This window comes from Colias eurytheme, chromosome 10, assembly GCF_061535395.1.
Source record: "Colias eurytheme isolate Ceu_HAF_F1 chromosome 10, ilColEury1 Martin Lab GWU primary, whole genome shotgun sequence".
Classification (NCBI taxonomy): Eukaryota; Metazoa; Arthropoda; class Insecta; order Lepidoptera; family Pieridae; genus Colias; species Colias eurytheme.
The window spans coordinates 8,787,705-8,803,501 of NC_142989.1; the positions used below are offsets into that span (position 1 = coordinate 8,787,705).

General features: G+C 33.8%; 1 protein-coding gene across 2 annotated transcripts in view; it reads left to right on the plus strand.

Annotated features, from left to right (window-relative positions):
• Nucleotides 1–7,387: 7,387 nt before the first annotated feature.
• LOC149905349 (uncharacterized) overlaps nucleotides 7,388–15,797 on the plus strand; it is a 44,932-nt gene continuing 36,522 nt past the window's right edge. For both annotated transcript variants that reach the window (XM_090106665.1, XM_090106667.1), the window contains exon 1: nucleotides 7,388–7,687. The gene's annotated coding sequence lies outside the window, so the exon portion shown is untranslated. The remainder of the gene's footprint in view (nucleotides 7,688–15,797) is intronic.

Sequence of the window (15,797 nt, forward strand, 5' to 3'; positions counted from 1 at the left end):
AGTACATAGTTACTCTCTAAGTTCGATTGATCTCTTAGATCGATAGAATAGAAGCCTGGAAGGTTTCTTTTTAATTTTGTAAGAAATTAAAATAAAACCTTGTATTTTCGTTTTATAAATTATAATTTATAAGCATAGGTACCGATGAATATTATGTAGTAAGTAGTTAGGTTAGGTAAGTCTTAAATTAAACCTTGTTTGTTAACATTAATTACCTACCAACTGCCGACAGGAAGTAATAGGTAGAGATAACACGATTTCGTTCTTCCTGCCTTCTTTGTAATCCGATAAAAATAAACAATTACTGCTCATCGTATCTTTTGATATAATTAATTTAAGTGCAAATCTATGTTTGTGTATTGGAAAAACCATACTTACTCTTACCGCACTGGATCACCAGCTACAATCTACATCTATCACTATTGTAATATATAGTGCTATAACATCACACAATCTTAATTCGCGAGGTCTTTAAAAATAAAAAGTAACGTTATTTTAAACCAAAATAAATATGTATGTGGACGGAGCACGCGCGCACGCTAACCCAATTCCGTTAGTATCTGCTTTCACAAACGCCGAGTTGCGTCACCGCTAACGGTACTGATGCGATCTGTGACATTATGTAATTAATTGTTCTACAGCCATTAGTTACAGTTATAAATGCGTTTAATTGGTGACTTTACACCTCTGTCACTGAAGGGTTTCCTTAGAGACGGGAAATACTCGTTTGAATGTCATAAAGAAAAGGCACGTAGAAGTAAGGTGGCGCTTACCGGTTTATTATATGAGGATTAAGTAAAACTTTGATACAGGTTTCATCATTCCATGCATTGCACTTTTTTGCCTTCGACCTAGCCGTATAATAAAGATTAACATATATTTGTGTGCCGAGCACACGTGTCAGCTTCTTTGGCGAATCCTGCCACGGATACCAAAATCGTCGCATTACTTCATGACCTGACGGTATCGCCATGACGCGACCATGAAATTTTACTCTCAAAGCGCCTACAGAAGTTTCACTTCAAAAAATTAGTATCAATTGTGTTTAATCGCTCTATGTTCATAGATCAAACAGAAACAAAACTAATCAAACAAAATAAACATCCAAGGAGCAAGACGAAACTAATATTTAACTTGCTAGTTGCTACATTAACATCAAACTACACGTAATAAAGATGTCTCAAAAGTTTCTCGATCACTAATGGCTCTTTCATATTGTGAGCCAACAAAAACTTACTTGTTCCACTCTATAACGTTATGTTAGATGTGAGATCAAACACATTTATCCAGATTTAGTATTATATTATATTATTATGAAAATATATGTGTCAGAAATCATACTTTATAATTTACTAGCGACCCGCCCCGGCTTCGCACGGGTGCAATGCTGATACTAAATACACTACAGAAAAACTTTTAACGTTGTATATAAAAACATAGCGGCCCGGCCGGCCGGTACCGCTGCAAACGGTACGTCCCGCAATTTTTAAATCTGTAATATCTTCGAAAATATTCACTTAAATCATACGGTGTAAAGGGTCATATAGATCTATATTAAATGAACAATGTATTCAAGGTTTTTAATTGGTTATGGATTAATGCCGTATTGGTTTAAATCGCTTCGAAAATTAGCCATTATTTGAAGTAAAAAGTAAATGACAAAAAAGTTATTGTGGGTAATCCATAAGAGATAGACATATGCCATCGCGGACTTTTCTGTAGACCTTTTCAATGTGTACAATACTTAGTACATTATTTTGATAAAACTCGTAGGGTTCAGCCTGCGTTTGCAATTTAAGCGGAAAAAATGTAATTATTTACGACATCACATTAGAAACCTCAAAAATAACAGTACTTCTCCACTATTTAATGGATGTTATTATACATATAAACCTTCCCCTTGAATCACTCTATCTATTAAAAAAAACCGCATCAAAATCCGTTGTGTAGTTTCAAAGATTTAAGCGTACAAAGGGACATAGGGACATAGGGACATAGGGAAATAGGGACAGAGAATGCGACTTTGTTTTATACTATGTAGTGATTGTATGTACCAAATTCCGTAAATTAGTTACATAATTTACTATCTTTATTCTTTAACATAAACTTGATAAGAATCAGTCTGTTTTCCCCGTTACATTTTGCAGTGTCAACGTTTTTCATAGGTACAACCACAGATTAAAAATAATACTATATATATACTAGGGTGCTACTCTCACTCCTCACCTTGCTACTGCAGTAGTAAGTAAGATCTATTGGCTTTTAATTTGACTTAATTTCTTATTTTAATTCAAATTCGTTGCCTTGGTTCTTTAGAAGCTCATTCGTATTCAACGTTCAATTACTCTTACAAAGTGGACCATTTACAAACGTAGTTTTTGATTATTCTAGAAAATATCTGATAAGAGACAATTTACTAACAAAACGTATTAATACCATATGTATCTTCTATAATATAAAAATGAATCCCAAAATGTGTTGGTAAGCGCATAACTTGAGAACGGCTGAACCGATTTCGTTAATTCTTTTTTTATTATATTCCTTGAAGTACGAGGATGGTTCTTACGTAGAGAAAATGTAAATATGTACCACGGGCGAAGCCGGGGCGGACTGCTAGTATAATATAATTATAATGATATTATTTATTACTAAACATAATCCCGGCAACTGTTAATATTCAATGCTAATTGAAAATCCATCTTGCATACATATTGCAGTTACTAGCGCACATGCTAATAATAATTGCTCTTAGAGTCTTAGATAATGTCAAAGGACCTCATAATCAGATCTTGTTGGGATTAAACTCCACCTGTACCCTCTGCATCTTATATAATAATGCATATATCACATATAAATCTAAAAAAAAATCCCCTAGTAAAATGTAACCTGACTAATAGATAAGAAGCTAGAAGTTTCAACATTTCCTTGATTTTGTAGCCCTAGGATTTCATAAAATCACTATAATAGCCTTATTTCCCTGTGACATATATGCAAGTACATACCTGGAAGATGCCTTTACGGATAAAAGGCCCTTTTTTAAAAATGAAAGCTAGCAAGATCGATTTACCGCCCCCGTAGCTCCCTGCACCTTGAAAAACCTCGGAGCCGTATCCTAGATTAAAATTGTATAATACCTACGTAGTAGAATTATTTTATTACGTTTAGCAACGAGTCTTTGAATGTCAATTAAGGTTCATTGAACTTAAAAATGGTTCAATGACTGATTGTCGCTTAATAATTGCGATAATGAAACAAAACGATCGATACACTTATAAAAATACTATTTATGCAAATCATGTTGTTATACTTACATTATATTATAAACAGTTTACATTTGGGAAAATTTTATAATATGAATTCTCACCATATTATTAGTCGTAGAGGGAATAGTCATAGAATTATAGGTAATGTTGTTTGTAGGGTTCATGGGCCGTATTCTTAGGCCGTTAGGGGAAAAATTGGTACGATTCGCATTACGTTGTTGTCCGCCTGTCTAAACGAGAAGGTGGAGAAAAAATCAAACTTCTAAGGCCTAAGCCAACGCAATCAAAAGGTTTAAGTATGCTGAAAAATTTCGACATTTGCAAGGGAGTCAGTAATTATATAGGTATCGTATAGAATATAGATATTGTTCATCCACGATGATATATATATTGCAATGTCTGCATATTATGTGACAATTATTGAGTTTGTCGTCAGCGATATTGCACGACTCATGATGCGAAGCATCAGAGAGTGCTTTACGATCGAAAAATTTTTTTCGCCTCATTTTTGCAGCTATTCTTATTATTATTTATTATAGCCTTGTTAGTTCACGGAATCAAGATATTTTGCATACTATTGTCGAGATAATTTAATAGAGATTAATCCCATACTTTTTAAAAATTGATTTACTTCAATAGAATTGGAAAAAAACACCGAAATAGGTCAAAAAATTTTCCTGTCCGTCATGTGTGAAACCTGAAAACACTATAACTTGTGAAAAAATCCATCATTTGAGTTAAATTTATTTTTTAAATATTCTAATCGACGATTGTAGGTCACTGAATGCGAATGATTAATTAATTCAGTGTCGTTTAATTGCAATTAATAAAAAACGAAAACTACAATAAGTTTTGACTACAGCTATCTTTAGATTTGTGATTGTTGCTGCACTTTTTGTAATAACTGTTACCTTTGTATTACAGATATATTTCCTATGTTTTTTTATGGATTATTTGTTATGCTGGAAATCCTTACTAATATTATTCATGCGGCAGTCTTAGAAGAGACATACAGAGTTATTTTTGTATTAATAATATTGAAGGCAAAAGGCACATTCATTGATGCATGTATTTTGCACGTAGCATCAAAATATTCTACCTCTGTCAAGCTTCTAAGGTGAGCTGAGCCCGTTTAGGTGTCATTGTAGCAGTAATCGATCGGTCCCTTCCCCAACAGTATGGGACTGAAAAATGTATAATTTTGTTCAACGAGGGGTCTACACGATAACAAATTTATATGACGCAAGATTGCATTGCGAGACTTGCCTTTATAATGTAATGAGTAATGACTAATGATGTATGTAAGTGGTACATATTTGTTTTTATAGTTTAGAGATTTTTTATAAGCTCGAAGGAATTAAAATTTCGAAATTTATTGTTTTAATTTAATTTATTAATGTATATTATTAGGCATTTAGATTTGATATTGGTAAGAGGTCACTAAGAAAATTCAAAGTTTTAATGAATAATTGAATATAACTCTCTTTTTGAAACGCATAATTAAATGTTGAAAGCTCCGTACATGTTGCAAAGAGCATAAGAGAAAGGAATTCAAAAAATTGGAAATTGTTATTTATTCTACATTTTTCAATACCACATCTCAACCACTTATCATAAAGATACGGCCGCAAAACATACTTATATAAGCCACATATAGAAAACATTTCCACGTGGAAACGCAATACAAAAACAAAAGTTCTCACGTGCGAGGAACAATGACTCGGAAAGTTGTGCGAACCACAACTAAGGAAAGTCGAGTGAATACACAGTCTATGCATACTGCAACACATCGAACTTTTAGCGAGCCTATAAATCATCTACGATAAAAAAAGTTTGTCTATCAATAAACAGCATTCTTTACAGTGAAGAGAGCGGTCGGTCCGACATAAATATTATTAATATTGGTTGGACGTGGTCGGATGCGCCGGCGATCCCGACCAAACCAACTTCCTATCCGATCCAACCAAATTGGAACGTTTGGAAGCTTTGTTCCGACCAAATCGGCTCATTCGCATTCGCAACGGTCACCAAACGTGACATAATAATAAAGTTTTTTAGAAAGACTTTCTCTGTTTGGGACTTATGTGACAAAGATTACGCTGCCAGAAATCGAACCGGAGCCACCAACCGAATCGGAGCGTCTGTATATGCTATAAAATGGCTCTACAATAACATTTATGAAGACGATACACATGTCATTAGGAAAATAAAATACACTGTGAATACACCCATATATCTTTCTCTTTCCCATGCGAAGCACACTTCGCGAAACCGTGATCCGTAGCAAAAACTCGTAGAGAAATTTCCTCCACGCTAGCGTTATAGCTGCATGCAAATCGTTTTATAACGGACTATTATTGCTTACCGTTGTTTTGTTCTAAGAGCGAATGAAAGTGGTAGCTTTATGGATTCCTGTATTATAAATAATTTTTATAAAGAAAACACCCGCCTATACTAATTACCTACTAGTATGGTAGTATGTATACATACCTAATGCGTATGTTATAAACATAGAACTGCATTAAATTATAAGATGTATTTCCACAAAATCTAATTCGTGATTTATAATTTCCAAGTTTTTTTCTCTTCATGGCAACAAGACGTGACTATTTCCCAGTGTCAAGTTATATCTATATTATCTGTGGTCCAATTAAAAGGACTAATCGAGGTTTTTATTAAAAGTATTCCTCACAAATTATTCTATTTTAGTTTCCATTCCAGTTCTCATCTATGCGAGAACGATCCTTTTTTACAGACAAAGAATCTTGTAAGTTGTAACAGATCGTGCGGTCGATATCATAACTCAACGTTTATACAGGAATAGATTACTTACAGAGAACTATAATTATTACCTACTTATTATACTAGCTAGATCATGAACGTCTCGATTACTAATCATTTTTGTATTACCTACAATCACAATCTACAATTTTCAAAATAAGGTCTTCAATTGTTTTTTTTTACAACAAATACGCGACGCTGTGGGAATTTCGCTAATTAATAAAATTATTCATCATGAATTGATTTTTTTAGATAATTTTTATTTTTTTAAAGTGGTTTATTATCATTTGAATGTAATTAAGGCACTTGAAAGCGTTTGTATAAGGATAATTTTCGAGGTTTAGATGGCAAAGAATCAGTTTGAATCATTTCAAAATATGTTTACGAGGCGTAAATAATTTCCATATCTCATATGTTTATGTAATAAGAAATGTAATACAGTCTCTATATTATCAAAGGTTATTATAAAAATAAAATATATTTTATCTTGTTCAGGGCTCTACCACATTACCTTCACATTACATACACTATGGCTCTACCATTTCATATTTAAGGTATATAAGCTTGCTATCATTTTTTGTAGTAAGTAATAAATATTTGAACTTGGACAGGTTGATCCGGAATAAATAGTCCGAGATCGCAATATACATAGTTATTATTTATTTGTTTGTTTCATTTTCATTGCCCATAAATAATTTACTTACTGCGTAAAATTAACAAATTAAATAATAGCTTTAAAATGATTATTATAATTTGATGCCGTGCATTCTGAAGGATTGGTTGTTTGCAACATAATGAAGGAACGGTACAAAATAAAAATATGTGACAGGTACGAAGTACGAACGGTACAGGATAAGGGCAAGATCCGCCCGGGAATGTAGAGTTGCTAACTAAATGAAGCTTGGCGAGAAAATAAAAAATGAGTTATTTGCGTACGTTATAACATAATTTATCTGTTTTTCACTACTAATAGAACCAACTAAAAAAATGACATTATTGATTATGTATTAGTACACAAGCAATTTCAATGCCGAGGTATGATATCGACGTTCGTAAACTTGTTTCTATTGCACACATCTTCTATCACTTAATATAAGTGAAAATGGTTTATTGGTAGAGGTTGATCATATCGACTTCCCCTGGTTTCCAAGGCCTGATATCATGGCAACGAGACAGGAGGATAAACGGTGGCAACTCGGTTCATATCGTATCCCATCGGCCTTCTTCGCTCCCCCCTCTGGACATGATTACGCAGCCTCGCGAGAGCGAATGAGACCTCATCGCCCCTCTTCTGCCCGCCTTGGGCCAATCGCTCCGTTGTCGGCACATATTTGTATTTTGTAGAGCAGTCTTTTGTGAGGCGTTATCGAGGACACGTGTGCTGTTCGCGCTACGTTTTTCGAAGCGACTTTCAATTTGTGTACTCTTCGAAACTAGTTGAATATTCACAAAACTTTGCAGTTCTATCTGTGTGCAATTAGTGACGGACTGATGGAAATTTAGTGTTCGATTAGTTACAGTGCTTGTGATAGCGATACTGACGTGCCCAGTTCGTTGGCGTCAATCCACTAATTCTCGCGAGGTAAATGCTGAGAACTGTACGCGCAAGAACGATCGCATACGTGGAAGGAAACCGGACTGAGGTATAGTACTTTTGTACGCTTATTTTTTCCAGAACTGCTGATTGGAACGCTCAGCGAAGCGAATAACGATATTAAAGTAGAGGTACCGCACTTTCCCGTTATTCTTTGTAACGTTGCAAATTTTCAAACGGGGGTTTTGTTATTCCAAAGTACCTATAGTAGATACGGTTTGTCTACTGACGAGTTTTAGTGAATCCGAATATAAGGAAATCTTGGCTTGTTACTTGTTAGTATGTTTCAATGTCAGTGTATCGTATCATGTGGTCGCGTACGTATGCGGAAACGTACAACTTCAGATACCTACCTAACTACCTACGTTTTGATTCTTCATCTCACAAAAAACATTATTAAACGTCCTATTATTTTTACTACTTCCATTTGTTGATATTAAAAATGTTATCATGCGTTTTCGTGAAATTTTTAGGCTTTTATATGTTGTTTTTCTTTAATAATATGAGATTCGAGATACGAGATAGAGTTTACTTGGGTGGCCATTCTCCGTAAAAGAACATTGTAAAAGTATCTTCAGTTTTAATTCAAAATAAATTACTTACAACAATATTTTTATAAACCTGTAGTTACGTTGTCCTAATTATTGGGTTTATTTTATGTCATAATTATCCCTTGTTATATTTATTCTTACTTTCCCAAGAGGACACTCGGTTTTCATTTCGTAGCTCAATAAAATTATCATGTCGGGTCTCGCCTTTTGTTGATTGTATATTTTGTTTTAAATCATCTATATTTAGCTGTAGGGCGAATGCGTGCGGCAGACTAGTCGCACCGCAACTCGCAAGTAGGTCGCGATTCATATATTTTATCAAAGCACTACCTGCGCACAAGCACGAAATTTAATAATACTACACACTTAATTATCAAGTTACAATCACGATAAATTTAAGACGTTTTATTATTTCGTGGAAATCTAAATAAAACAGGTCAAACACCGGGAATGTGCGATGCGCCGGAAGCTTTTGTGATTCATGTACGCAATTCGCGGTTTTTTTTATTTGTGCATTTATAAGAAAGGTGTAACGCGGATTTCGCAAATTTGTGTAGGTTTAAAATCAACTGACAGCTTTTCTCCATTCTCAATTTTCAATGAAAAGAGCAACTAAACGTCGCTCGCGAAAGGTTAACGCGAAATGCGATTCCCATTTGTGTCTATTTGGCAAAAGTAAAGAAAGGGCGCCGATAGTGAATGACCGAAATATTGCGTGAAAGATAATTTTCCCCGCAGTTAGAGTGATGTCGTCAGCTGATAGGACGGGGTTATTGCCCTCGACTTTGTATCGATGTCCGCGCACTTATAATATGTTCGAGGTTGGGGGTTATCGGGACATTTTTAAAAACCAATACGAAACGGCTCTTATGCGTTCTGACTTGTCGCGCCCGATTTTTTGTGTTTCATCGATGCGATTGGAAGATCGATAACATTGTAAAATAAAACCTTATCTACCATATTATGCTTGTGCCGCCTTTGTAGAATGTAAATGATTCGATTTAAGTGCGTATGATTTATGTATTTGTGTTAATGAATCAATGTTTTCATTGTTCGTACGATATTTTTGTAACTACATACTCTAAAAGAGCAGGGCTGTAGTAACAGAAATAATAATACATTTAAGAACGTAAATCAATCTTTATTGGCAATAGTGTTGACATTTAAACAGAGCAAGCAGTAAGCCATTGCTAATAAGTAGGTAATAAGTAATAACTATAAGTGAAGGAGCATTTCAGCTTGAACGAGAAGCCATGTCATTTAAAAAACAATGTAAATTCTTAATATGCATGTCAAATTGCATAATAAAGTACCTATAATAGGTAATTAATACCTATTAACAAATAAAAGCTTACTTAGCTCATCGATATAAATATCGACAATCGACATGTCGATCACAATTTAGGTATATTATATATTGCGCTATATTTTTCTTTTTTCCTAAAGCCTTATTTTTTGCTCACCCACCTCCTTTTAACGTCTCTCCTTACTTATTAGTTATTACATACGGTGGCCTGGAAGAGATCGCTACCTAGCGATAAGGCCACCGTTTGTACAGATTATTTCCTATTAGCTTTACTTTATGTGTCTCTATTTCTTTTGTGTGTGCAATAAATAATTAAAATAAATAAATATATTATACCTAAATTGTGATTTGGAAACCGGTTTTTATGTCATAGTACTTTTTTAGCTAGGTATAATGTGTAGAAAATAGTAATATAATAATAAAAACAGCAGGCAACTTACATGCAGGTACAGAGTAGGTAGGGTATGCTTAGGGTATATGTATAAACTCGACCTCCGATTAGTCCCAAATTTTGAAGTCTTCAAAGTTCAGACATACTTAATTTTAAAGTTCAAACACCGCCGACCTGCCGAGTTAAATTGGATCGATATTATTTTCGAGACGCAATAAATTGCTTGCAATTTTTGTTCAAACATGAAGTTGTAAGTCTTTACGGTCGCCACGAAAACTAATAATACCTAATTAAGTAAGCGAATGCAGCGTGTTATAAAGCATGGAATTTATTTGTATATTCAATTTCAATTTTATTTTTAACATCATTCGATATTAAAAGAACAGCCGTAATGAAATGTCGGCGTATCCAGTTATTGTTTAGAAATTGCAATACGGAACCATTGTCAAACAGGGGATGTCGTAAAAGGAAACGATCGTTTGACAGGGAGGCGTGAGGTCATTCCCGCCCCAAGGTTAGCCATTCGGTAATTGAGTAAGATTGCCATCTCCATGAATCATTTCTTCGTCGACGTACAACATGATTTATAGCTATTAATTCGTATCTTGCGCTATATTAGTTACAGTGTACTAATAATCTAAATACCTAGTTTGAATTTATGGCGTTATAGTTTAAAAGGCTATTCAGAGTAAGAACTAAGAACGTTAAAATTAGATTTGTTTGCTGCCGATTCAAATTAGGACTCTTAGTTTATGATTTTGCTTCATTTTCTTTGCACTCTTTTCTCGAAATAATTTTGTGAGTAATGTGGAATTTCCATATGGTAAATAATTAAATATATATATACGGTATTTATACCGAAAAATTTAAATTTATTCTCATATTTAAGTTACGAGTAATTAATAACGATCATTTCAAGGTGACATAGTGCCATTGTCCATTACCTACAAAATATATGAATAGTTGAATAATAATTAATAATCAAAAGTTTAAAGTGGACATTTCTGGCTCGCTTTTTATACGCAAAAGTAGATATGTCGTGGTCATATCGTAGATTTGATCATTTCATGATATGAGTGGCCATTTCACGAAATGGTCGCATATCGTGAAATGGCCAATTTAGTTTGGCCACATCATGATGTGGTTTGGGCAGATCAATGATAAGAAATCGCTTCACGATATGGCCAATTTTTTCATGAAATGATCAAAATTATTTGATCATATCGTAAAATAGTTACATTAATCGTTGGTAGAGGCGCTGCAAGCTCTGTGATTATGTGATAAGATGGCGGCCGCTGGCGAAAATTAAATTATTCGCAGTTAAAAACTTCATAATTCGTTTAATAACAATATTATGAAGAAAGTTATAGCAAAGAATTTAAGACGAAGAGGTACGAGTACTATGGAAAATGTGGATATCTTATATGTATTTAAGAAAAAATGCGACTTAAATAAAATAATTTAAAAAACTACTACTATATTATTATAATTGTTTGTTTTTTAAAAAGCGATCCGCTTCTGGCACTCGCCGGCCGCTGCCGCGGCACGCTCGCTTTGCTCGCTCGGCTCGTGCGTTGTTTATCAAAGTCTAACCTAACCTCACCTAACTGTTTTCTATTGCAAAAACGATTCGCTTCTGGGATTCGCCGGCCGCTGCCGCGGCACTAACTTTAATGACATTAAACAAGTTTTTAGAATATAATTATTCTGAATTTTTTAATATTTTATGGACTCTTTATATTTTATACGATCTGGCCAAATGTGGATGACCAAATCGTGAAACGTTGACGATTTAACGATCTGATCAAACTATGTTGGCCATTTCACGATATGCGACCATTTCGTGAAATGGCCACTCATATCATGAAATGATCAAATCTACGATATGACCACGACAGATATATAATATAGGGATATTATGAATGTATAATATAGTATGAAGGTGGTGGTTGGTGACCTCGTAAGAACGGGGAAGTAATATTCGTGTTTTATAAGGTTAAGTTCATTGCTCCCGCTCCTTTTGCTTTTTTTCGTTTTATATAGAACTTGTAACTTACCAGTTTTTATAACTTGTACTGATCTGTCTTTAATTTTATCAGCAGCCAATTATTTCTACATATTTATGTAGCGACTTTGTAGCAGGAATTAAATACGATTATTTCCGTAAAATTAAACAAAATTGGATAATTTTGACCTTTTAGAATTAAAGTGGTTAACATAATGAGGTCTTTTTTTTATTAGTAGATACTAATCTCGACTACTGTACCTACTTCGTTCAAACTCTAAATATAAATAAACTAGGTAGGTAGTTACCTAGTTTTAATTATTTCAAAATAAGTGTGTCTCATTATTTATCAATAAACTACCTACGATTTAACTGTGAAATCTATACTAATATTATAAAGCTGAAGAGTTTGTTTGTTTGTTTGAATGCTAATCTCGGCAACTACTGGTCCGATTTAAAAAATTCTTTCGGTGTTAGATGGCTCATTTATCGAGGAAGGCTATAGGCTATATATCATCACGCTACGACCAACAGGAGAGGAGCCACGGGGGTGAAACCGCGCGGAGCGGCTAGTAAATAATAATCATCAATGCCTCTTACGTGTAAATGTCGGTAAAAAGGCTCTACATTTTATTTTCAGGTAAACTGTACAGGTATTCTTTACAAATATATTTAATGCAAATTAACTTAATAATCATAAGAAATAAACTAGGTACCTACTAGTTGGAATTTTAATAAAATTACTTACAAAAACAAAATGCAAAATAATTAGCCAAAAATGAAATATGTACATACCTACACGATTCATTAAAATTTTGATCGTAGCATACTCCATTTTTGGCTAAATGAAGCAATCTTAACGAAATCCTATTCCTGATTCTAGAATTTTTACATTAAATCCTGGAGAAAACTTGAAGACATTGAAAAATTACTTAGTTACTAATAAAAAAAAGAGTAGGTAAGTACTTATATTTTATGGCTGGAGGCCAAAAATTTTACGTACCTTTTCTGTCAGCCCTGAAAAATAAATAAAACTATTTATAGCAAAAAATAAATAATAATACACAGATGGCATGATATCTCAAGTTTTACCTCACCAATACAATTTATATAATTTTCTAGTTGTACTTACTGGTTCAATGCAACTGGTTCTCGCAACTTTCCCTCCCATGTATTGAGTGAGCGAATCGATTGGATCGTGAATAACTGCATCTTGCTTGTACTTACGCGTGAGATACTTACATCGACTTCTTTTTTATTTACCAATTTTTAAAAGATAGTAGTACACAGACAGTTCGTAGCGTATGCCGTATGTATTTACTATTTATGTATACATGTACATTGTACATGTATGTATTGCGTATAAGGTTTACTTTTCTATTAACATTTTTGTTACCTATCTATTCACTTAATCTAGGTATAATTTATTCAAACATGTTGAACAAATCTTACTATGAATTGTATTTTTATGAGAGAGAGAGAGTATTATGATTTATGATAATTATCTAACAATAAAATATGGGCAAATATAAATTAAATTCATCAAAATCATTTAAATATACATACCTATCTACCTATATTATATCTTATTTATTATCACAACTCATATCATCTTGCATATTATTATAATTCATAATGTTTATTTTATGTCAATATACTAAAAGCTTTCAAAGTATATTTTTAAAACGATCTGTAAAAAAACCTGCTAATATGCCATTGACATGCTTAGTGTTGATTTCAAAACCTTACCGGTTTCGTGATCAATATAAATTTAAATTAATAACCATTGCCATTTGATATTTTTGCATATTTCGCATAATGTTACAAAAATTTGGAAATGCAACGCTGATTAGCAAAACGTTTTCACTTTTCTCTATGTAAAGACGCGCGTGTACCTACCTATACCTACCACGTGGAATTTTAATAAATGTAAATAAAATTAAGTAGTAAAACAATTGTACCTACATATTATTTTAAATCTAACAAAAAATATAATGCTCATAAATGCAATAATGCTATGTGTCGTCAGTCGTCACCCCTCAACGATTCTACTAGCGCTTCATCTGCGACTTTGATTTCCGCTATTATTCAAATGTCTAAACCACATCAAATGATCAAACCTCTTATTAACATTATGCAATAGCATATACAATATATAACCAAGAAGAATTTGGTGGCAATGCGGCCGCAGTACAGCTACGACTTACACTTTCACCCGCGGCCATCTTGTCGATGGCCATGCCGTGCGCACACACAGCGCGCGAAGAATTGGCACACGCCTCTACACGCACGTGATCTCCATTATGCTAGGTGATACCAACTGTTTTTGCGTATACGAATTATTGGTATAAATTAAGAGTACTTACCTTATAACGTATTCGCTAGATATTTCATCATTCATAAATAAAAAGATGATCATAAATAATAGATAAATGATATTGCTTGTATTTAGTACTAGCGGTCCGCTCCGGCTTCGCCCGTGGTACATATTTCGCAATAAAAAGCCTATGTTCTTTCTCAGGGCTTAAAGATTATCTGTGCCAAATTTCATCAAAATCGGTCCAGTAGTTTATGCGTGAAAACCATACACACATACGTATACATACAAACCTTTCCTCTTTATAATATTAGTATAGATGTACATCTCCGTATGTAGGTACTCACTTTATCAAATATAGTAATTAGGTTTAGTTGTACATTGGTAAGACCCATTAAATATATATATTTATAAAACAGCAAAGAGTAGTTTGTAGAGGAGCCAGGCAAATTGAAATTTAGAATTAAAAAGAATCCGTTAGTAAATGATAAATTTAAACTTTTTAAGTATTTACCTACTAATATTTGCCCTATATGTGTGACTATGTATTACAAAATATATCAATATTATTAGGACCAATATAGTAATTGCCTGTTGCATGGGAGTAGAGGAATTACAGATTTTAAAGTTTATTGAAACGAGAAAAAGCCTCATTACGCGCTTCTGATAAATCGGATTTTCCACCCGGGTTCTCGAGAAATGCTTGTTAGAAATTAAGCTACCTCCACGCTTTCCTATAAATAGTAAGAACGTACTTCAAGGTATTTTACTTTGATATTTTATTTCATTTTATACATTACTAATTGGCTGCCTTCCCGCCCACGGCTTCGCCCGCGTAGTTACAAGAAAAGAAAACCTGAACAGTTCCCGTTCTCGTGGGTTGTCCGGGGTAATAGCTATCCTATGAGCTTTTTAAGGTCTTCAAATATCTGTGAACAAAATTTCAGCTAAATCAGCTCGGTATTTTAAGCGCGAAGAAGAGACAGACTGTTCACTGGATTAATAAATCCAGTGAACAGTATGAACAGTACACACAACAGAAGAGACAGACTGTTCACTGGATTTATTAATCAGTGAACAGTCTGTCTCTTATTTACTTACGTACGACATCTGTGTCATACTATTTCAATACTGCTTTTAATCCATTATTCCGCAACGCCGTACAAAAATCATGGAGACAAGGGGAAAAAATCTCTACCTGTACTTTCGAATTCTCATCTGCACTCAGGACAGCTTACAAGTGACGGCATAGTGCTGAATCTTATTATTTCATGCTCTTATATCGTTCTAGATAGGTCACCTGGTGATTGAAAATTGAAATGACCCATATTTTTTTCAAAATGGGCCTGTAAGTAGTCTTCTAGTTTACAATCTTTTGTAAACTATATACCTATCTAAATTATAATTATAACTCAACAACACAACAATTACACACTACAATCGTATTACAAAATAAAACCTATAGTCCATTGAATAAAAAGTTCTAGAGTGCGTGGCTTAGTAACGTAAGATGTTTCTTCGGAAACATGTCAAGAGTCCCTAGGTAATAAACATACTAAAACCCCGGGCCACTAGGAGGAGCCCCGGAG